This window comes from Apium graveolens, chromosome 5 (assembly GCF_009905375.1).
Source record: "Apium graveolens cultivar Ventura chromosome 5, ASM990537v1, whole genome shotgun sequence".
NCBI classification, from domain to species: Eukaryota; Viridiplantae; Streptophyta; class Magnoliopsida; order Apiales; family Apiaceae; genus Apium; species Apium graveolens.
Genome location: NC_133651.1, coordinates 173,597,177 through 173,620,669, shown reverse-complemented (window position 1 = coordinate 173,620,669; position 23,493 = coordinate 173,597,177). Strand labels below are relative to the sequence as shown.

Genomic DNA, 23,493 nt, shown 5'->3' with positions numbered 1-23,493 from the left:
GGGAAAAAGGATAAGGAAGTTTTCAGAATTGTTTCAACAGGAAGCCGGGGTTTCAAGCCCGGACAAATATGAATTTCAAAAGGATAGGACAAGGCAACCAGAAAGCATGTAATCGTTTCCAAGCTCCTATTTAGCAGGGAATTACCAAACCCCCACTGCCGTACTGCAAAACATGTTGCCAGAAACACACGGGCATCTGTATCAAGACAAATGTCACTTTCTTCAGATGCAAATAGAAAGGACACTATTCCAATGAATGTCCAGCGGGATGGCCAGAAGTTACCTGTTTCCAGTGTGGAAAGAAAGGACATGTTGCTAGGGATTGTCGAGGACCAGCTATGACCGCTAGTGTTCCAAAAGTATTGGCACTACCTCCTCCACCACAGTATAATCAGCCCAGAGCAAGAACTTTTAACATGACAATGAAGGAAGCTGTGCAGAGTCCTAGTGTGATTGCAGGTACGCTTTCCATGAATTTTTTAGATGTAAAAGTATTGATAGATTCTGGAGCTATAAGATATTTTATTTCTGAAGAATCCATTGATAAGACAGGTTGCAAAACGGAATAGTTGGGCGAGACGTTAATTATAAAATTAGCAAATGACGACCAAGTTCCTGTAGATCGAGTATATCTCGAGTGCGATATCAGTATAGCCGAACATCATTTCTCTGTGGACTTGATTCCTTTCAAGTTAGGAGAGTTTGATGTTATTTTAGGAATGGTTTTTTTAGCTTGTCATAATGCTCAAATCGATTGTGCGAATATGAAAATGAAATTGGGAACTGCGGGAAATGCAAAGATACTGTTTAAAGGTGAGAAACAGCGAAATAAATTCCTGACCATAATGCAGACCAAACGATTGCTACTTTAACGCCCCCAAATCCGGGGTCAAGGGATTTGGTCGTCACTATGAAACCTCAATACAAATTACCCTGTTTAATCAATAAACAAATACTAGCGGAAAATATTTAGCATCTATGACCCCAAACTAATCCAAGATCTTTTAAGGTTACAGTTCTAGAAACAAGAATCCCAAATTCCAAAATAATATTTTTCTTTCTCTTTAAAACTCTTTTCAACAATTTCCAAACTCAAAGCTAAACCCCGTAGTATAACTTCGAAAAGAAGTATACTAGGCCCAAAAATAACACAATTATAATATAAACAACTTTATACAATAAAACTTACACTAGTCCGCAAACCCTGGACCAACCATCTTCCAAAAGCTTCTTCTTTGCTTCCTCGAATTACGCGGCTAAACAACAAGCTAATCCTCACTGGAGGTTAAATTTGAAAACAGGCAAGTATGAGCGGAAAAAATGCTCAGCAAGATCATTATAGCGAATATAGGGTCATTTTGATATAAACCGACATCTGCATTAGAGCAGAATATTTAAAATCCTAATTGCTGAATCATAAAATTTTAGTTGAGGAATCCCAGAATTGATTCCTTAATTGTATTCAAAATCATCTTGATATTTTTTGAGCGAAATGCTTCAGCAATACTTTGAATCTTGATGAGAATCAAACTCGTAAAATAGTGTTTACGGAAATATCATAAACAATAATAACAAGAAACAATGATTATGGATTGAATCATAAACTTTACTCAAAACCGAACTCTTCAAATTAATACTTATTTTGCTGTCATATCAAATTAGATATCAATACGAACTTTAATGATCACAGCAAATAAATCAGAATAAATCAGAATCTGAATTAGCATCAATCAGAATCTGAATCAAAACTGCATTTTACCATTATTCCAAAACAAAAATAGGCCCCAAAAACACGAGTACTCAAATAAAAGGCACACTACGCCATAAGTGGGCTATTGTAATGCCTAAATGGTGTTACAATAGGCCCTAAAAGTGTTACAATAGGTCTATTGTAACACCAGGGGGCGTTATGTATACGAGCATTACAATAAACACCCTAATGTAACACTTCACTGATCTATTGTAACAGAGAGAAAAATGTTACAATAGGCATCTACTGTAACACTAACATGCCCAAATGTAACACAAAATGAGTGATACAATAGCTTGATCAAGATTGCATAAGTGGGACCCACAAGGTGGGGTCCACGTGGCCCCCACAGGTGGGGCCCATGGGGCCACGTGGACCCCACCTTGTGGGTCCCACATAACCTATTATAATAGTAGATTTTATCTATTGTAACACTAATTTTTTTAGTTAGGCAACACTGGAGTATGTGTATTGTAACAGTCTTTTTATTTATTGTAACACTAGTAACATATATAATGTAACATTATATGTAAACAAATGTTACACTAGAACAAGAAAATGTAACAGTTATTCTAAACATTTTTTAAATATAAGGTTTGTTTTTAGAACAATCCATAATCATCAAAAACATCAAATCTGTGTACATAAGAGTCTCAGCTCTGCAATCCAAACAACTACATAACAGTACATTCTCCAAACCATCTCCAACGCCAACGGCGACCAAAGTACTACAAATAGTCTCATCCCAACGCCAACAACGATGATAAAATAATTTAACTTTGTCTGTGGTTTGCGTTGAGAAGTCCAGCAAGCAGTTTGTGTTGAGACGTTGTGTCTATGATTTGAGAGAAAATATCTCTCGATACTGTAATTATAAGGAAGATAAAAGGCGACCATGTTAGCATAAAATTCGGGTATGTCACTCAAAATTACTGTAATCGGAAAGTCAAAAAAAGGTGTTATGAATCTAAAAGCAGTGCATGACAATGAAATCTGAAAGTCAAAAAAGGTGTTGTCAAAAAAATCGGTAAGTCAAAGAAGTGTGTAAATCAACAGAAATTGCAGTGTTGTAGACACTCACCAGTCCTGGACAAACCGTTCAGTGGTAACTATTCAGTAAGCTTGCCATTTCCATGAGAGGCATTGGTCTTACACCCCTGACCTGTTCATATTAATACAAGATATGGTCACAGATATGCATATTCAAACAAATGGACAAAACCGAAAAGCATCTGTTACATGATATGGATGTTAAAAGAGGTGGAAGTGGATGTTTGTTGTGGTTCAACACTCTGTATGATATGAGAGGCTTCTCAGAAGATGGTCAGGTTATATATGTAAGAATGGCTGCGTCTGATTTAGGTAACTCTGTTATTCAGGGTTTTTTTTTGCAAAAAGCAAGTCAAACTTGACAGGGCCCTTAACCTGATTCACACACAAACACAACCTTGATTCTTACACACGCAGACAACCTTGATTCTTACACATGCAGACAACCTTTTTTCACACAAACATGCTGATAGCTAAGATGTAACATACACTCTGTTATAATCAAATTATCTTTTGACAAACGCAAACAAAACAATCAAACTAAGCAACTAAGAAGGAAATAAAAAGGAGCCCTATTTAACATGATTTAAGAACCCTAAAAGAGTAAAGTAAGAAAAGCGCATGGAACATTAGCAGAACCAACCAAGTTTGATGGAAATTACCTCAAGGATATTGGTGATTTCTCGAACACTTTTAGGCATGATTTAAGAAACCTAAAAGAGTAAAGTAGGAAAAGCGCATGAAACATTAGCAGAACCAACCAAGTTTGATGGAAATTACCTCAAGGATATTGGTGATTTCTCGAAAACTTTCAAGCTGCAAAAACAAACTGTACAAGTAATAATAACATGTATATTTTCTCCACATTTACTCCTCAACCCAACATGTTACCTGCTGACTCATCTCTACAATTCCACCAGCATTATCAGCTATTAGATTAAACAATAGCTAAGCTTATGACAAGAACATGAAGAGCTATGGATTCCATAAGAACCGTGATATGTACATATTTTAAAAACATGTCATATATTCATATGTAATATAGTAGAATTAAACCTCAGTTGCAGCACCCTTGTCATCTTTGTACCCATGCTTTTGTAAAATCTCATGTATAGTTGTCAAATCATTTCTTAAGCAAGCATCAACAAGCGGGGATAGGGGAAAAGCAGCAGTACTATCTGGTATGCCCATAAGTTCATGAGAGGAAACCTGCAAAATACACCTTTAACTTCATACATTCTTTAAATACGAAGCATCATCAACATATTTTGATAACCGCATCATCATCCTACTAGCAACTTTTCATATCACCGCAGTCCTCATTACCATCATCAAACAACAACATTTTCTTCAAGTAATTCACCTATAATACAAAGCATTAGCTACAACAACAAGACAAGATAAATAATACTACTAACACTATTTACGGAAAAAGTTGATAGCTTAAAATTATGCTGGTTTGAACTCAGAAGGCCAGATAGTACTGATCTTTATTTTTCTGAATATTTACAATTTACATAATGAGAATCATAGTCTATGAAGAAATTAACAAATATGGGATAGAAAAAAATTTAAAGGAGTGGTCTAGTTGGAAACGTCGATAAGGTTCCAGTTCCTTTGAGTTATTGCAATGTAAGCAGAAGCTCTCTTGTCAATGTAGAAAAGTATTTAGCAAGTGAGCATCGAGAGGTGGAGGATAGTTTTTTAATTATTTTTAATTTTAAATTCGATAAATAAATATTCTAACTAGTATTTCACTAGTATCCTAATATTAAAAAAATGAAATTACCTGCATGCAATTAAATCTTTTTTAAAATCAAATATATATATTTAATTTCTAGTTTTACTGTACAAAATTAATCATTTTAAATTAATAAAATAAAATTATATGTTATATTTAATAAATAATAATTTACCTATTTACGAAACTCTTGCTATTTGAAAATATGTTAATTAATTTAATAAAGATTACCATTTTTAAAATCAAATAAATGTTTTAATCATTTTATGTAATATATATATATATTAGATAAAGTTTCAGAACAAAGTCCAAAGTTGAAGGTCATGTTAACAATAATAGGCCACCCATATGTCACGTCACCAATTTTGGGCACAATGATTTTATAATTTTTTATAACAAACTCATTTTAATAATTTTAAAATAAATAAAGATTCAAAGAAAAGATGTTTTTATTGATTAATATAAGATATGGGGTGAGCTGTACATGATATATTATTATCTGTACATGATCAGTGGGTGCACCAAGTACCCTAAACAATAACCATGGATTCAAAATGACAGGAAAAACACAAAAAATAAGATCAAACCAATACATCAGTGTTCCTAGATCGCCGGAAGATACCAGTGTAGAGTACGGGGACCAATTACATGGAAGTACAAACCAATGCCTCTTGTTGTTCTCTTAAAAATATCTAGACAACTATTTATCTTTAATTTCGTTTCTAAACTATAAATATAGAATTCAACAGCCAACAAATATAACAAACTATATAGTCAGGGGCCAGCCTGATATTAGCACCACTACCACCTAAATGAGTAGTCACATTTTTCGACACCCATTCTCAGCAGCCTTTGGACTGGAAGCCAGAGTTGCTAACATCTCATTGGGAATTCCAACCATAATCTCGATGCCAGTATTCCGTAAAGCTCTCAGAGCCCCGAAATCAGCATCAAACATTTTCGCTTTTAGTAAAATTCACTGAGTTATAATCTCTCGACAAAATCTCATACACAAAGGTTTATTAAAACACTACGTTACAGTAGAATTATACTCAGCTAGAAATCATTAATAATTAAAAAAACTATTTCCAAATAAATTAATTTTATTCAACACATAACATTTTCAACAGGAGATGCCTAACGGATAACATAAACATATATAAATTAATTAAATTAGAGAGAGAGAGAGGGGTAGAGCGAGGCAGAGAGAGAGGCAGGGAGAGAGGCAGGGAGAGAGGGGGAGAGAGAGAGAGAGAGAGAGAGATTTGACCTTCTTTTTCTGTTTGCCACAACCAGATTTAGCTGGCTTTGAAGACAGATGAGGCGGCTTTTCTTTCTCAGCTGCCTGCAATTCATTTCATACATATATAAATTGAAATACTCACATATAAATACAACCAAACAAAGCTCTCAATTGATTAGTTGTTAAGAAAGAACTAAGGTCTAAAGCCCCAATTTGAAGCCATCGCATCCTACAAAATAAATCAAAAAATTAGTAACAGCCTTTAATTTAGATTCATACATGTGCGTGTGTGGATTCAAATAGAAAATCTCCACTTTCTTTTTCAATTCATCATTCGAGAGTCCATAGAAAGAGTGATTTGAGAGAGTCGAGATGAGAGAGACTGTTTGAGCGTGTTAAATCTGTTTTGTTTGAAGTCCGGATATGTTTTCATTTTTGGGGAAAAATCCCGCCCATCTTTTACCTAGTAAATTTTATATTAATTTATTTTTTTATATTTTTTGTTTTTAATTTTAATTATTAATTTATCATTTATTAAATAATACACTAAAAAGGTAACTTTTAAATTTATGTACAATAAATAATTTTTTTAATTTATATTATATTATATATTACATTATTGATTCATTAATAATCCATGATATAATTTTATTACTAATTTATGATAATATTTATATTTTAATATTTTTAAAAATTAAAAAAGTATCTAATGTAACACCAGTTGTTGGTGTTAGATGTTGTGCAACACCGGGAATTCTCGGCAACACTAGCTTTATAGCTATTATAACACTGCAAGAGAGGTGTTACAATAGGCTAAAAATTTCTTAGCTAATGTAACGCTCCTTGTAACACTTGCATTACATTAGCCCACTTATGGTGTAGTGGCAATATACCTGCCTGTGGCAAAAATTATGTCATAATATTCCATATGGCACTTTGAAATAGCCCTCCGTTGGACCGTCCGTCCCGGTCACTTACGCAATTATGATCCAATCTTAAAATCTTTTATTGAAATGGGGTCATAATAATCTACACCCGAAATAATTTTATTCCCCCAATTCTTGGGTAGGAATATTCACAACCAAATCACTTTTCTCAAAGTCCAAAATATTTATAAATCCAATAATTGGATAAGTAAAATCACTTGACTATTCTGAACATAGAATAGCAGATGAGTATTTGCATAAACAGAATTATTTAATTCAGCGATATGTAAAACATTTATCGATTCTAAACTGAGAATAGGGAAAGCAATACTTGCATCAAAAGATTTAAAATAAATATTACTTGAACAATAAGTGATTATAGGAATACTTGCCTTTGGGTTTTTAGCAGTTAGTCAATGCATAACCGCTTTTACTTCGCTAAATCTCTGATCTGCTGCTCATGTAGTGTTGCAACCCATTATTCCATACTATTCAACTCTAGCCCTCATCCATTCCATCTGGTCCTGATCGTCTTGAAACACTCGTATTTATAATTAAAAGATCACACTATTAATTTGGGTCCTGATAGCCCGCACATAAAGAAGACAATCAAATACCAGATTTATGACCCACGTACACACGTAATTCACATAACATATAAACACATAATTCAAGTATCACATAATTCATATCACATATGACTCAAATCGTTAAAAGGTTCGACTCAGTACGTTTAAAACTGAAATCATGTCAGAAATATGATTTATCGATCAACAATAGACTCAAATTGACTCGTAAAACAAATGACCTTTCAAAACAAAAGAATTTGGGTCTCGAAAGTATTTTTAATGAAAGCGGAATATTTTTCTGAGTCTATACACGTTCGTTTTGTATTAAACGGACGAACGGTTTATTTATTACGATTAAAATAAGAATTAAATGAGAATAAATCAATTAATAATACTATTAATTGATTTTTTAAATACCAAAATATAATTTTTAAAAGCTTAAAAACAATTTTTAGGAATTATTTAAATTAATTTTAAATAATTTAGATTTTATTTAACTATTTATAAATTAAATCAATTGAATAAAAGTGTTTAATCAATTAATTAAGCTCATAAATAATTAACTAAAATAAATTATGAATAATTAAATCAAATTGGATTTTTAAAAATTATAAAAGGAAATAAAATTTTGGAATTTAAAATAACTCAATTAATTATTAAATAATTAACTAAATTAATTTTTGGATTTAAAATGATTTTTGGAAATTTAAAAACTGAATTTTAAATTAAAATAAAAAGAAAATAGTAGAAACAGATTGGTAAAACTGGAAATAGGAATTCAGGAATCAAAACCGGGTTGTTTTGGGAAAAACGGGTCACACCGGACCTTGATGAACGCTGGCCGGAGTTCTTAAGAACTCGCCGGAAATCTGAAAAATACCCAGATTCCGGCCGGCCTGGAAAAATCCGGCAGAGTTCCGGCAGACATGTACGGGGCTCAAAACACGGTTCTCGTTCCGATTTTTCGATCTAAACAACAATATAAACAACCCAGAATCCTGTTCAAGCCATTAACAACCACAAACAACTCACCGGTTGATTTCTCCGGCCAAAAACTCATGTTTTCCGATGAGTTCATCGGAAAACTTCGATTCTGCTAAATTCCTAACCAAAATCAGTGAATTCGGTCCTAAATCACAGCTAAAGTCGTTTATAATCTATTCAAGCCATCAAAACAATCAACAACACAAAATCAAACTGAAAAATTAATTTTTAAAAAAACCAAAACCTTAAAAACTCGGTTATAGCATTCCGGGAATAAAATGATTCAACCGGATACTCAAATCGAATCTAAAGATCATTTTAAAGCTATTAGTAAGCTCAGAATCAACCAACAATCCTTCAAAATAATAATAATAAAAACGATTTCCATGAATACTTACGCTCAGATCGTGATTCTGACATCAAATTAACGGGCTCTTTACAAGCTTCGATTTGGTTATTCATACATCAAAAACAAACAATCACAGCTCCTGGAATCAGAGGATTTATGTTCAAGAACAAATCACTCCCCCGAAAATTGTTTTCTATTTTCAGAAATTTCAATAAAAAATGAATAATAAATCAGTTTTCAGCTATTTATATTTTTGGAAAATAAATACCCTAAAATCATTTAAGGGTGTTTTTATTCCCATAATTAAAAAAATTAAGCCCCAAAAATAATAATTGTAATATCCGGGATATATCGTGTAATTATTTTTGCTATTACATAATTATTATGTATGTTCAGTATCTATTCTGTGAATTAATTGTTAAGTGTTATCGGTGTTTGGATATTTAAAAATATTATTAATTGAGTATTTTAATTTTTATATGTCCAAAATAAAATATAGATAATTGTCATATCTTCCTAATTATTTTTATGTTGATTTATGAATTTATATGAATCATATGAAATTTATTAAATCTTTTTCCGAGTATTTAAAATCTATTTTATAAAAACGGGAACCAACCGACGTCAACCGTTGTTACGTTTTTGGAACCCGAAACTCTTCCAAGAACTCCTTCCTAATCTAATTGTAATATTCCGAGCATTTTCCATGTTTCGACTTTTTCGATCCGGCGTACGGTTTGTCCTGCGCGGGTCCCGGCGCAATATTTTCGATACAATATTCGTTTCGGTAAATCAATAAAACTCATATTTTCGATAAACGGGAGCTTTTTATTAAACTATCACAATTATCACATCGTAATACGTGTAACCAGGCGCTGAGACCAAGACCGCAATACAAATTGTACTGATTTGGATAATTATCCCGAAAACCGATACCGTTTGGATCAGTTTTTACAAATAAACATACCGTTTTATATCCGGAATGATCCAACGGGATACTAATTTCCCATAAATATAAATAGCCTTTTTCCGTATTTTATTTCGTATCAAAATCAGTTGCAGACAAATAATTATATAATTTTACAGAGAAAAATCATATATTCATAAACCTTTATGAAAATCAAACCACAAATTCAAGGTGTTAGTGAAATCCGTTTGGAAAGTTGGAGTAACCAATTTGAAGGTCTCAAGGAGGGTATCAGATTCCAGGACCTGTTTTACTGCAGAATCAAAGGTTGATTTTATATAAATTTAATTATTTTCGAATTATTTTTATGAAAAATATGAATTTTTGTTCGGATGATTGTTTGTATGATTTGATGATTGCATGTTGTAGAGCTTGTTTTCCTGATGATTTTGATATATTATACGTCTGATTTGGAGTTCAATAACATGCTCAAAAGTAGGTTTAATTTTCGAATTTCAAAATTAGGGTTTATAGCCCGTATGAATGTTTTCAATTGAAATTTGGGGGTTTTTGATCCAGGGGTTATTAGCTGTTGATTTATAGTGGGTTGTGTTCCTTATGAAATTTGCAATCGATTGGTATATAGCTCGTTAACAGAGGATTAATGGATCGAAGGGAGTTGTGTTTTGAAAGTTTTCGATGTTCGCCGGAAACCGGCGATGTTCTTGGCCAATTTCCGGCCAGAACAGAGATGATTATTGAGTTTTGATTGCACGAATAAGTTGCTGGTAACCTGTAGATTTAATCTGGACAGTTTGGTGGCCTGAGGTGGCCGGAATCGTGTTCTCCGACCACACTCCGGCGAGTCGACAGGCCCCTGTAGTTTTGTAGATGATGAAATTTAGTCCCTGTAGTTTGCAAAGTTTTCAAAAATAGGATTCATGTTTATAAAATGTTTAAAAATCATATTTCCTATTTATTTTTATTATAAAAATTCATTTTTAATTTCTGAAAATTCTAAAAATTAGTATATTAATTCCGAAAATTAATTTTAATTCAAAAATAAATCTGAATTAATTAGTTCATTAGTTTCAGTTGATTTTTAATTGATTAATTGGTCAATTAATTCAAAAATTAATTGATTAATTGATTTAATAAATTATTAATTGATTTTAGTTAATTATTTAATTAGATAAAATTATTTAAAAATGATTTAATAATTCCAAAAAATAGTTTCGAGCTTTAAAATATTATTCTAAATTATTTCCAAGGCTCGATAATTATTACAAAATTGTTTCGGAGCCAGAATTGGCCAACCGAACCCTGTTTATTAACCCGAAATTGATCCAACGACCCGTATTAATTCTGAAAAATACTTTAAAAATCATTTTAAATACCCGAAAGCATATATATGACCCGAGACTTCTTTATAAATGATATGTCATTGATTACGTGATGTATTATGTGTTATACGTGACTTGTTGATTGACTATCGGTCTATATATTCGGTGTTTACTTGGTTATTGCATAACTTTCAATCCGTTAATCGGATTTGGGTGAAACGAAGGGTAGATAGAAGTATGTGTTGAATATAATCATGTGAGTTGATGATTGATAAATGCTTATCATATGTGAGCAGAAGAGGCAAGATGTAGGATAGGGAAACAGCTAGTTGAGGAATAAGACAATTGTGATTGGAAGGGAGTGCAGGATAGTAAGCTAATACCAGGAAGTGTTCTGAACTTTCTCGAGATATTGTAGTACTTGATAGTCTTGTTGATATTACAAGTGCTTTGAAGCACAGAAACCTAAACCCTGATTTCAGTTATTGTTCTTGAGCCATGAACCATATTCTTTCTAAGCCATTGATTATTGTATACCCAAACACGAACCACAAATCTACGATACTACTCCACAAATTCATACACACTAAATACCAGACACTGAACTGAATTATTATATACTCAACCCATGGTATCTTATGCTTTGAAAGACCAAATTCTTGAAACCCTGAAACATTGATTCCTTTGTTATCCAATTCTTTCATTACCCAACATCCAAGCCTTGAAAGTACCTTGTTGATCCACACAAGGGTTGAAACCCTTTCATTGTTAAACACTCACTGTTGTTCATGATTCTGATTATTGTTTATTATTGTTTAATTTTGTTATTATGTTAGAATTGGATTGTTTTTATAAAATTGTGGACCAGATTCGTGGTTAGACCATATAATGGTCAAGTTAGGCTAATGTGTGCCTTGGATCCAGTAGTTAGAGCAATGCTGTGTGCTTTGCTCGGGGTTAGTGCGTGACTGATCAGCAGCCTAACCTTGGTTTTAAAATAAAAATATAGTATCCAGTTCTAAATCATAATCCATTGTTCACGTGATATCATAACCATATTCACTTGATGATCATTAATCTCAGTTTTGTCATTATGACTTGCTGAGCTAGTTAGCTCATTTGTGCGATGTTGTTTATACTCTTTCCAGTTAAAAAGGAACCAGTTGGTAGCAAGGATCCCCAGTCCAGTGCGAGAGCTAGGGATTAAGGCTGTTGAAGCTGAGCTAGTAGGCTTCTTTTGGAATAATGTAAATTGCAAAAGTTTGTAATATGTTTAATACTCAGTTTGAGTTTGAATGGTTGGGATTTAATCGGTATGTAATATATTAGTGTGTTTGGCTTGTGTGCATACTTTAACCTGTTGTGATCCGTGGTAGTTGGTAAGTAGGGTCATTGCATATTATTACTATCTTTAGTATTGTTATAAGCAGGTTATAAATAAGGTATGTGTTTGGACCCCAAACTTCTGACCCGGGTTTGGAGGGCGCCACAGTTTTGGTATCAGAGCCACAGGTTATAAGTCACTGACACAAGCCTAGATTGACGGGAATGGGTAGAGGGTTAGGATTAGAAGTAAGGAATAGAATGATAGAACGTTGAGAGGTTGAGTGTTACGGTATAACCAGTAGTAGTATAATTCGCGTCGTGGTTCGAGATTCTTATATTGCGATATAATTTCAGATAGCAGAGATGGCCGACTCTTTTATTCCTGTATCAGCTGATCACTCAGAGCCTTCAGTTGGAGCACCAGCATCGGATCCCCGTCCTGTTATTCCACCAGTATTGGCTATTCTACATCCACCGGTGTTGCAGCCCGTACCACTGCAGGCTATTCCACCTCCAGGCATGAGGCCACCTGGTAGAGGACCCCCACCAGCTGATTCAGATTCCACTGGGTATTCAGTTGCGAGTGACCCCTTCCAGACTACATTGCCCCAGTTCCTTATTACCGGTATGAGGCCCTTCTATTGGAGTGTGATTCCTTGTTGGCTCAGATCAGAGAGTTACAGCATATCATCAGGACTACAGATATGGATCGTGGTGTGAGGGAGCTTCGAGAGGAGATTCATGTGACAGGGAGGGTCCTTGAGGCTAGGCTACATGGAGCTACACTACCTGGCAGAGGCCCTGATGCACTGATGGCCAGGGCTACTGAGGTGATGGAGGACTTTGAGAGGCTGGCAGGACCAGAGTTTTCTTGGAGTTGAGACAGAGACTCAGAGATGGAGATGCGGAGCAGTGTTGTTGTGGTTGTATAGTATGTACAGTAGTGTGTAGTGTGTATCAGTAGACTTTTGAGTTGTCTTTATAGACTAGCGATTTTGACTAGTGAGTAGGTTGTTGTACCCTTTTTGCTTTTACTTTCGAAGCGTTTTTACGCTTGTACCACCTAAAACTGTTGATCTATATATATCAGTACATTTTCTTTTCCAGCACTGTCATTTACTTTATCACACTTGTTTTACTTTACCATATTTATTGCACCAGTTATACCCTGTGATACCATGTACCCTGTTTTCCATAACTGTTTATATTCTGTAAAGAAGCATGCAATTTACTTTGTTACAACTGTTTTCAAAAAAAGAGATATTTCTGTTTTACAAAACTTTTCCTTTATGCAAAGATTTGATTCAAAAGCTAAATAAATTGTTTGATTCTTTACAGAAAATGCCTCCCAAAAGAAATACCCGCACCAACGCCCAGAATGAAGAAACCACCAATAACAACAATAATAACCAAGATGAGACAAACTAGAATATGAACCCAGGACCCATAGACCCAGCAATAGCCCAGATTCTCCAAATCTTGGCCCAACAAACAGTTCACCTCGCACAACAACAACAAAGACAGACCAATTCCCAGGTAACTTTCAAAACTTTTTAGGCAGTAAACCCACCAGAATTCAAGGGTTCCTTAGAGCCAATTGAAGCAAATGTGTGGTTAAAGGAAATAGAGAAGGCATTTGCCTTGGTAAAAGTGAAAGAGGAGCAGAAGGTTGAGTTTGCAAGTTACTATTTGAAGAATGAGGCCACCTACTGGTGAGAGATGGTGAAGACATTGGAAGGTACAGATGTTACTACTTGGGAGAGGTTTAAGGAATTGTTTTTAGAAAAATATTTTCCTCAGTTTGTTTAAGACCAGATGGAGCTGAAATTTTTAGAGTTAAAGCAAGGAACTATGTCGGTGTCAGATTATGAGAGTAAATTTGAGGAATTGTCAAGGTATGTGCCGTCGTATGTTGATACTGATAGGAAGAAAGCTAAGAGATTCCAGCAAGGCTTGAAGCCATGGATCATAGGGAAGGTACCTATTTTTGAGTCGGAGACCTATGCAGGGGTTGTACAGAAGGCTATGATTGCAGAGAACGAAAGTGAGATGTCACAGAAGGAAAAAGAGAGCAATAAAAGGAAGGTTGAGGGAAGTGAGGGTCAGTTACACCCAGGGAAGTTTCCAAACTTTAAGAAGGGCAAGTTCCAGCCAGGGAGAAATTTTAATTTCAGGAGACAAAATGCAGGAGACGGAGGCCAGGGAAACCGTTCAGCTAATGCGAATCAGCCGAATCAGTTGAGATTAACTTTTCCAGATTGTGAAGTTTGTGGAAAGAAGCATGGAGGAGTTTGTAACAAGTTGAATGTGGTATGTTTCAAATGCAACCAGAAAGGGCACTATTCGAGGGAATGCCGAAATCAGCCAGCTAGAGAGCCAGCAAATAAGGATCAGCCTATCCAAAATCCAGCAGTAAAGGTTCCAGCCATTGGATTTACGTGCTTCAAATGTGGAAAGCCAGGACATATGGCCAGGGATTGCAAGATATTAGTCCTAGTCAGTAATGCATTGAGGATCATGGGATCTACCCCAGCAGTAAATGAGACTCCAAGGGCTATAGTTTTCGACATGTCAGTGAAGGATGCTATCCAGGATACAGATGTCATGGCAGGTACGCTCAATGTGAATTCTTTATGTGCCAAAGTGTTAATAGATTCGGGGGCAACTCGATCGTTTGTTTCACAAGATTTTGTTAGTAAGTTAAATTGTCCAGTTGTGTATTTAAATGAAATAATGACTGTGGAATTAACAAATCAAGAACGTGTAACTGTGAATCAAGTTTGTGGGAATTGTGAGGTTGAGATTTCTGGTAGTATGTTTTGTGTAGATTTGATACCATTTAAGTTAGGAGAATTTGACGTTATATTAGGGATGGATTGGTTATCTGAGCACGATGCCCAGATAGATTGTCGAAACAAGAAGGTAATGGTGAATATGCCTGATGAAAAGATAGTAACGTTCAAGGGACAGAAGCAAGTAAAGAAGTTCTTAACAATAATTCAAGCTAAGAAGATATTACGGCAAGGATGCAAGCATATTATAGCATACGTGATTGACAAAAGTCAGGAGCTAGCAAAACTTGAAGATATTCTAGTAGTGAATGAATTTCCAGACGTGTTTCCCGACGAATTGCCAGGACGTCCTCCAGATAGGGAAATTGAATTTGCGATCGACTTAACACTTGGAATAGAACCAGTATCCAAGGCCCCGTATAGAATGGCGCATGTTGAGATGAAAGATCTAGTGAAGCAGTTGCAGGAGTTGTTAGAAAAAGGAGTAATCAGACCTAGTGTATCCCCGTGGGGAGCACCGGTATTATTTGTTAAGAAGAAAGATGGAAGCATGAGACTATGTATCAACTATAGGGAGCTCAACAAGCTTACGATCAAGAACAAGTATCCGTTACCTAGAATTGATGATTTGTTTGACCAATTGAAGGGAGCCAAGTATTTCTCCAAGATTCATTTAAGATCGGTGTAACACCCCCAGATCCGGGGTCGGGGATCCGGGTCGTCACGGTCTTTCATTCCACAAAACCACTTCACTTACTTAATAAAAATAACCTTATGCTGTGACCCCATACTAACACACACCACAACCCGTTATAGTCTCAGAGATGAAATTGAAATAAGTACAAGTCTTTGAATCCACAATTTAAAAGTTATTACAACCCAAAATGATTACTTGATAAATTTACAGTTAATTGCCATTATCTGCCACAAGTTATAATTATACTTAATTGATTCTCAAAAATAGAATGCCTGATCTACCAATAGATCTACCTCTGCAGCTATAGCAGCCACAACATCATCGGGAAGACGCGGGACGCTTCCCACGCGCTTGCGCTGGGTCTGCTGGAGTCTGGCCATCTTTCCTAACTGTTGTTGTGTGATGAAGAAATAAAGCAAGAGTGAGCCTTACAGCTCGCAAGATAATATATAGTGATAACAATAATATAAGTATCTAAATGGATACTTACTAGAATCATTTATCGTGTGTAAGATAATTACTAGTATATACTTACTAGTATATGAGCCTTCTCATAGTACTCATGAAAGTCTTGGTCAAAAGAAATGAACCAAGTTTGATATCTTAATGCGATGAAGTCGCAAAATATTCAGTATATATACATATATACTTTTCAAAATATTGGAAGTCCTCTTCCATGCATAATATACACAAAGTCCCAGTGTATAACTGTATAAAAAAATATCGTTGCAAGGTGATCTCATATATCTAACCTTGTCTCAACGTTTTTCTGAAAATCTTTGTCATTCATAAGACAATTATTAATTAGATATAAGTTTAAAAGATGAGGTTACCAAATACCCCAATATACTTATATCTTTCCCAATACTACTTGAACTACCACCGTTCAAGTTATAATCAATTTCAAAAGTTCATCCCACTGATGAGACCACAAGATAAGACTTGAATAGATTCAATCTTTGAAATATTATTGAATGAAAAAGTTATGAGATACTTTATTTAGTCCCGATATATATATATATATCCACATACATATATATCCCGAAAACATTTCCTGGAACCTCTGTTATGTGAAGTATGAACAGAGTTCGAAACATCCAATGAATTTTGGAAAGGAAAAGAATTTTGGCATAAACCCGATATCTTGTTGATCAGGCAAAGATACCAATAAGTAACCTTTTCTACTAGTAGATGGACGAATTCCCCACTGGTCATCACCCTGGTCATAATTAAGACCTATGCTGGACTGCCACTCAGCCACCTATGCATTTGATGGACTCCCACTGAGCCACTTACACAATAATAGACCGTACCTCGGCCTGTCGCTTATGCCGACTCAATGAGATGGGCTTACTTCCCGAACGTTGGGCAAGTAATCAATTCATTTACCAAATCTGCAACCTCGTTGCGAATATAAAATACACCACAGAGCCGGATTCCCCAGGTTTTGAGCGAGTATTTAAATCCCCTTTTAAAAAGGAAGATCTTAAATATAAAAATGAGTTTTGGGATCCGCTCTGACTTTTAAAAATCATTTTGAAGACTCGAAAACACTTTAAAGAGTGTTTGGAGTAAGGCTGATTTAATGAAGTAAATCAGTCCCCAGAATATTTAGAAAATGACTGAATATTATTATTTAAATAATATTCCCAAAAAGAATAATCTTTATAAAAATAATTGAAGTAGAAGTATTAAAACTTATACTTGAAATAAACATTAAATAACCAAAGATATACTTATATGAAAGTATTATCTTTATTTGAATAATCGAAAATAAGTTTGATTATTAACACCTTACTCTTTAATAAAATAAAGAATATATTACAGCACATTATCGGAGTCATAGATCCTCAAATGAATATTCAAATAATATTCATAATAATATAAAAGAGTCATAAGTCCTCGAATGAATATTCAAATAATATTCAGATAAATAAATAAAAGGAGTCATAAGCCCTCGAATAATATTCGAAATAATATTCAATAGTAAAATAAAGTTTCAAGTTATCGAATAAACCTTATTCGATTAATAGTTTGGAAAACTATAACCATATATATATAAATAAATATATATATATAATATACTCGGGAACATCGACTCCCGGTTTAGAAATATGTTCACCTTTTATCCCCTATACTAAGGGTATACGCAACTACTTGCTTATTTCTAGCATAGGTATTATGCAACTATAAGCATTGAAATCAACAGATAGATAACCAGATTACGAAACAGACATGCATATATACCATATTAGCATGCTCCAATATATCGCAAAATTTGCTAATAACAGTCATGCAATATCACAAGATAATGCATATACATATATTTACATCACAACAACAGTATAACGGGTAGAAAACTTGCCTGAGCGACTGGGGGTTACGAATGGCTCGGGACGAGTCTGGTAACCTATAAACAACAAGTAAGTTGGAATTAAACCAAAATCACTTGTAATTCTATACTTTAACTAACTTAGACTCTAACGCTTGTTTTGCGCTCACTGATTCGCTTAAGTCACTCGGGTACCCTCGGCTCCATCATTTTTAATAATTTAACCTTTACGAGTTTTAAAGCGATTCCTTCGCGAGTGACTTACCAACTGCCTAAAACACTTACCATAAATGTTTCATGCATTAATTAACCCTTTTTGGTCTTTAACCTACATTTCAAAGTAAGGCGAGGGAAAAAGTTTCGTTCGTGAAACGCCGTTACTTGAAACGGTCGTTTCCCCTAAACCGTAAATCGGAATCGAACGAACTACATATCAAAACGAAGCTCGTAACATGAGCTATCTAAACATGGCAGTGGTCACAATCTAGCAGGGGGTTCTCGGGTCCTAATGCTATGCACAAAAACAGTCCAAAGAAAATCGGACGTTACGACGGCTATGTTTACGTGATTTCCAAATTTTAACCCATTCACAAACAACCCAAATCAACCTCAAATCCAACATACAACCATCCTCCATCCTTATCACATCATAACAACCCCAACCAATTCAATTTAACCATTCATACTTATGCGTAAACTTTACTTTAATCATTCTTAAGTTCTTTTAAATCAAAACCACAATAATTACCATTCCATTTCACTACCATACCAAATCTCAAACTCTAAATCATAAAAACAAGCTACAATAACATCCTACTCATCAAAATCACCTTATAATATATATGAACCTAGGGTTTGGAAATGGTATACCTTCCTTGAAGTGGTGGGTGGAGCTAGGAAGCCTTAAGAAGCTTGGAGAAGTTTTAAGAAAGCTTGGATCTTCAAGAAAACAAGACAAACTTCAAGTTAAAAATCTTGAAAACACTATTCATTGTCTTCTTCATTGATTAAATGAAGAAGCTAGAGAAAGAATTAATGGCTTAAACTCATGATATAGCCATAACTAAGCATAAAGATGGTTAGGGAATTTTCTTACCAATTAAGGATGCTTGGATCTTGATTTTGGAAATTTTTTTCTTTGAAAAAGGCAAAAAGCCGAGAGCTAATATGAAGAACAATGCCTTGGCTGATTTTTTTGATTTTTGATGAAATGATTTGCTAGTTGGTTGGCTTGGTTTTGTTTTTGATTTAGCAAATTACCACCTTGCCCTTGAATTTGTGTGGTCCTAAATCAACCACACCTCCTTCCTTCCATGTCATGCTTATGTCACCCTTATGATGTCATCCTCCCTTCCTTGTCTCCTTTCTATTGGTTGGATGACATCACTCCCATTAATCCCTTTGATTAACTTCCTAATCGTTTGCCTAATGACCGCTGATCTGTTGTACGGTTCGCTTAACTTTCGTTCTCGTCTATCGTTTGAAGGATCATACCCGGGATCTTATTACTTAGGTTCCCTTAACCTTTCTCAATACATTATATTCCTTTTTATGATCCTCTATTATAATCCTTTAATTTAAATCCTTTTTATTCTGTTACCTTATACTCAATTCTCTCCGTATCTTATGGATTTCCGGGAAAAACCAAAGTGTTCGGAATTGGATTCTGACGATCTTTACATACACTTATATACCACATAGAGTACTAATAATATCCCATAAGATCAATAACAGAACCCCTACATAGCGTGGCATGAAAAGTTTTCTCATTCAGCAAAAACACTATTCATAAGGGTTTCAAAAATTCCCAAAAATTGGGGTTATTACAGTCTCCCCTCCTTAAAAGGATTCCGTCCCGGAATCAGATAGAAATGAATAGGGATACTTTCTTAGTATTGCACTTTCTAACTCTCAAGTAAATTTTCCCACATTGTGGTTCTACCACCAAACTCTGCCTAGTTTGATAATCCTTCTCCTAAGCACTTGTTCCTTTTTCACTCTATAACCCTTCCTGGTTGCTCCATATAGGTTACGTTGGGTTGCATATCTATGCGCTCATATGCCTCTATTTATCTGGCATCTGAATTTCACTTCCTTAACATTGATACGTGAAACACGTTACGACCTGCTACATGTTCGGGATTAGGGCTAGCTCATATGCTAACTTCCCAAACGTCTTAATATATCCAAGGGTCCAACAAATTGTAGACTTAGCTTTCCTTTCTTTCCGAACCTCATCAATCATTTCCAAGGGATACCTATAACATTACTAGGTCCCCTATTTCATACTCTTTATCCTTTCGTGTCAAATCAACATACTTATCATGTCCATCTTGGGCTACTACCAGCCGTCCTCTGCTTAGATCTATCATATCCTTGGTCCTTTGGACTACTGCGGGTCCGAGCATCTTGCGCTCTACAACTTCATCCTAACATAAGGGAGATCGAAATTGTCTTCCCTCAAGGATCTCATAAGGCGACATCTCGATAATGACATATGATCTATTGTCGTAAGATAACTCAATCCGAATTAAGTGATCATTCCAATTTCTTTCAAGTCTATTGCACAGACTCTCATCATAGCTTCCAATCATTAGAGCTCTTGCTCCTCAATACCCATTCTTTTCCAGTTCGTAATCGCTATCACCTTCCGTTCCTAATATTATACTGGTCATACTTTTGCTCGCTAGCGCTCTATAACCCTTTAATAACCACGTCAACCTTAGTATCACGAATGTATTCCCATTCCGCATACTACCACCACTTTATTACTCCTTTTTTTTTTTTTTTTTTTAGCTGTTTCTATTTTCCAAAATTTGATCAATCAAATAGAAGTAAAGGAATTTGTTGAGAGATCACTATGATCATGAACACTTGTTATATCGCATAGTTAGTACAGAAGGTGGCCAGCCTTTCGTACTTGACAAGCAATTAAACAATAGCTGGTATCCTACTAGGCTTCTATCACACAGATAGATAGTCATTCGGCAATACCTCCCCTTTCTGGAAGGGTTGTTCTTCTCAGATTACATGAAATGAAAAGAAGAGAAAAGAACGAATTGAAAAGAATTGTATATTCATAAAAATTTTATTGCCATAAAATATCTGGCTTGGAATCTACCTCTGAACTATAGAGGTTTGTCATAGAAGAATAAAACATATATGTATTTATATCCGCATCAAGTATTATAGCATCGCATTTCACGTGCCTAAATATTTTCGCTATCCCGTCCATCATTCTATGGACCCATGCTCTTCCTCGAGCTTATACACAATTACCTTTGAAACTCCCTCGACATCGAAAATCGAATCTGGGATCTCATTCTAGACATCATCGTTACTAGAATTCTATGCTTGCACCGCAACCTTCCTCGTATAATAATACGACTCCCTATTGATAAGAAAGAATAATGATTCACTAGGTAGACACTCTACTTAATTAGTCTATCGATGATAACTTATACACTACCACGACCCGATTAGTGGTACTCAATCTCAACACCCATTCCAATACAACTCTCACGGTTGTAATCAGCTCGATACTCGCAGAATCATTGCTGCCTTACTATGGTCCACCACTGACCTACTGTCGTCATTCACATTCCATGAAATCTTAATAGCTAACCATACGGAGTCCATACATGTCGTATCAAATCCTTCTAAGGAGGTAACATAATCACCATTCACGATTCATGAAGAACACTCCTGATTCTGACATACATACATGACATGAAGCAGATAAAATTGCAGAAGAGTTTCGCTCAAAGCAACGATAGCAGGCTAATACCATTTTTAATCATATGCCTTCGATAGAAGACTTAACTCAAAGGTTCGTTTAGTCCTTTTGGAAACATGGTCCTGGCTTATCCCCAGATAGGACCTCCTAAGATAGATAGCCCGTTCATGGCGATTACACGAATGAAACCTTTACCTACTACTATTACGGTTGGGTATTGCACCGTCATCAGAAGGAATGTCAATCTTCCAAACCATAATTCAACCTTCACATTTCTAACCATCATCACTGTATTCTTTTGGCACACGCGCCTATAATTATCCACTTACCTTTAAAGTGTCGGCCACCTCTTTGGCCTTTCCTGATAGTACAATTTCCTTATAGTCAATGTCATTTTAACCACCTCTAAATAATTTTCTACCTCATTTCAATCACTGCTATTGTGAAGATGTTTTCCTTAATATCTGATGAGTAAAAAAAAAATCACCATTTTTCCATAAGTTATTGCCTCAGTCTTTAGAGGTTAATCACTGTCACGACTGACTCTCAATCATACTTAGAATATCTTTTATATTAGGCCCTAATTGCCCTGAACAATTTCGACCTTTACTGGTCCGATCCATACTTTCTCGTGGTTTAACACGTGCCCCACTTGGCATCATTATAATTACGTCATATTTCTTTTATCAACATTTTTTTTTTTTTTTACTCTTGAGAATTTTGAATATTACCTTTCTCCTTGTAAAACCTCTAAGGTTATCCTTCAATCGTTCCTCCTGTATTCCCTAGGTACAGGGCATATCAAAATACCATTTACTATTACTAGAACCATTGTCTATATACTTCTGAAAAATTTCTCCACTGATTCTTAAAGGTTGTTATTACCTTAATCCTTTCCAATTCATACTGTCAGATTTCATACTATCCCTATTAAGGGTGAAATGCCAACCTTTATGCATTCCCCTAAGATTCATTTTAAGTTACCGATGTTCTATCCTTAATTCCACCTTTAAAAAGGTACATGCATCCTTCCATGGATAACTCAAGTCATATATCCCTGATAAGGGTATCTTATTCAATCATTCCCACCTTGATAGTACATGTCTAATTTCACAATAACGTCTGTATTCAAAATGGGGTCAATAAATATGGCCTCCAAAAGATAACAACGGTTATCCGCTTGTCTTGCCTAATTTGGTAACGATAACAAGGATGTTCTGGAAGATATTGGTCGTGTTCAACGTGAACTTCTTCTTAATAATTCCTTATTTACTTTTGTTGTTTATCTCAACAGTCACCTCAATGTTGGGATATCTCTCATACCTGGCGTCTCCCTTTCTGGGTATCGAGCCACCGGTCTTACATTTCACATTCTTGAAGGTCACTTCCTTCATCCAATTTTCCTACTTTCTTACTTTCTTATCTCCTCAGTCTATCCGCGTCTCATTATTTATCCTTCGAATTATCTCAAGGTTTCCTCGAATCCTCCCAACTTACAGGGGGTAAACTATACATAACTCTTATGCCTTCAACCATCAATTTTTAACTCATGGTGAATCACCCTCATCCCAATGATTACATACTCTTCTATTTCTATTTCTACTAGTCTTTAGGGTTTCCTCATACCCAACTCCCTTATCATTCCTCAAACTCTATTGCCGTTATATTCCTTTCTCTTATCATTATTTCATGAACCAACACAACATAAGCATTGATTTCAAACATCCCGTCATTCTGGATTCGTGTCC

At 35.1% G+C, this 23,493-nt stretch overlaps 1 long non-coding RNA gene across 3 annotated transcripts; it reads right to left on the bottom strand.

Annotated features, from left to right (window-relative positions):
- Positions 1-2,311: 2,311 nt before the first annotated feature.
- LOC141724626 (uncharacterized) lies at positions 2,312-6,199 on the bottom strand. Of its 3 annotated transcripts, XR_012576823.1 has the most exons (6): positions 6,064-6,199; positions 5,812-5,886; positions 4,127-4,163; positions 3,463-4,009; positions 2,832-2,912; positions 2,312-2,615 (listed from the first exon to the last, which is right to left on the bottom strand). It is a non-coding gene; the product is annotated as an uncharacterized LOC141724626 (long non-coding RNA). The 3 variants fall into 3 exon arrangements; XR_012576822.1 differs by having other exon boundaries at positions 3,463-4,163; XR_012576821.1 differs by lacking the exon at positions 4,127-4,163.
- Positions 6,200-23,493: the final 17,294 nt, after the last annotated feature.